Source organism: Colobus angolensis, unplaced genomic scaffold, assembly GCF_000951035.1.
Source record: "Colobus angolensis palliatus isolate OR3802 unplaced genomic scaffold, Cang.pa_1.0 Scaffold41, whole genome shotgun sequence".
In the NCBI taxonomy this organism is placed as follows: Eukaryota; Metazoa; Chordata; class Mammalia; order Primates; family Cercopithecidae; genus Colobus; species Colobus angolensis.
This window is the reverse complement of record NW_012117488.1, coordinates 4,263,949-4,266,027: the sequence shown is the minus strand read 5'-3', so window position 1 is coordinate 4,266,027 and position 2,079 is coordinate 4,263,949. Positions and strand designations below refer to the sequence as shown.

General features: G+C 36.3%; 1 long non-coding RNA gene across 1 annotated transcript in view; it reads right to left on the bottom strand.

Moving 5' to 3' along the window:
- Positions 1-1,264: 1,264 nt before the first annotated feature.
- The window catches only part of LOC105521766, a 22,834-nt gene continuing 22,019 nt past the window's right edge, over positions 1,265-2,079 (bottom strand). The window contains exon 4 of the long non-coding RNA XR_001003323.1: positions 1,265-1,608. This is a non-coding gene — a long non-coding RNA (uncharacterized LOC105521766). The remainder of the gene's footprint in view (positions 1,609-2,079) is intronic.

Below are 2,079 nucleotides of genomic sequence, written 5' to 3'. Positions count from 1 at the left end.
AACTCCACATGCTGTAAGCAATTTTTTTTTTTTTTTACCCTCTTTAAGTAGTAAAACATGTTTTAAAGTTTTGAAAAAGAGGGAAAGAGAATTCAGGCTGGCTTTGGAGTTCCTGAAAACCAGACAGTCTTTGCTGTGGGTGAAGTCAAGGTGTAGCTGCAATATTTTTCTCCCTAAGTTGTGTTCTGTATTTTTTAGCCTGGAATTTGATTTCTAGTGGCCTACCAAAGCATTCTGCCTCTGGAATCCCCTTGTTTTGCATGCAGATGGCATGTTAATGAACTCTCTACTGTGCATTTTATCCCACTCTGGACACATTTGTGACATTATTTTTCAAAACTAAATGAGGCTAGACAGTTGGTTGATTGGGCCTGATGAGAATTGGGTGACTAAGTTGAAAACATTCTCAAAACAGTACCCACTTACCCAGGGTTGCTGCTAGATGTTCTATGAAACAATCCTTCTCCCCAAAAAAGGTAGTTGGATTTCCCTGCATACATAGAGACTTGTAGAACTGTATGCTTTCCAGAAGGTGTGTGACCAATTTCATTCTAACACTAGGTAATTCTGGGCTGTCTTTGCTTTCTTGAGTATCTGTGGGCATCTTGTGCATCTTTTTTTAAACTTAGGTTTCTACACCATCATCCCGACTAAGGGAGATCGTCAGTACTCGTTGTCTTACGGGGAATGTTATGACAATTAATGATGGACGATTTACCTTGTATTTTGTGCTTTGTGCCTTTTAGGAGGAAGGCGCTTGTGCCTCCCCACTCTCTTCTCTTATTTTAAAGCATGTAATAAAGCACATATTTCACTGTAGTGAAATAAGCACTAAACTGGGAGTGAAATAAGCACTAAACTGGGAGAATTAAATTGAAATTTAATTCTAGTCCTGAAAGGAAGTCAAATGGCAACTATGATTAAATTTGTCTTTCTAATCAAATATTAGCCATGGGGTAGTCATTTAATCTCACTACCTCATCTTGCCCATCTGTTAAATAGGAATTTACTAACAACAGCTATATTTGCCAGTGCATTTGACATATCACTAAAGGTAAAAGGGCTTTATATTCTGAGGATGACACTATTTTGGACTGTAAATACTGAAACACTGGAAAATATAATAAAATCTCCGACTTAAGTGTTAATTATAAGGTCTTCAACTTACTTCAAAAATTATTGTAACCAACTCTTGGCCTGTCTTCTCTAAGGGAGGAGAGTGATGATATAGATTAATCCAAAATAATCGATTACACTCAGATTATTTTTGGTTTAGAATGTATTGTGTGTTTTTTAAGCAAGGTAATAATGCCTTTGTTAGGCAAATGTTAGACAAAATTTACGGTTTCATAAACTCAGACCAAATAGTTGGTAGAAGGTAGCTCAAGAAAGAAATGAACATTTCTTGAACAATTATATGGCCCAGGCATCTCTTTCATGTGTTATCCCCAGCATACAACTTTGAGGAAGATATTACTATTCCTACATTTGCGTTTGAGGAAGCAGGAACTTACGTTAAAAAACCCTTGCTCAGAGTCACACTGCTAGAGTTGTCTGAACAGAGATGACTCTGACCCCAGAGCCTTATCAACAAGTTTCCATGGTCACCTATAAAGAAATGCATATTAGGATTAAAACTTTGCCATACCATTCTCCATCAGATAATAGAGTTGATGCTATACATTTAAAACCATAGCAAACTAGTGAATATTAAAAATGTCTGATTGCCTTGGGAAGGAGACTTTGATCCAGCTATCATTGTTTACATGTGAAAATATTAATAGTTGTAGTGCCTTTTTGATGACACACTTTCCTTCAAAAGGATAATGGCACTTATTTCCCATTTCATAGCTATTTGGGAAAGGAGAAGGAATTATCATTTGTTGTTTATCTAGTAATTCAATTAGAGCTAACAGTTATTGAGCTCAGCACTTTGTATGCAATCACTCGTTTAATTCTCATAAAACCTATAAAGTGGGTTTTATAGATCCATTTTACACATATGGAAACTGAGACTTACAAAGGTTGGGTAACTTGCCCCATATGTTCAGTACATGGTAGAGCTGATGCTTAAATCTA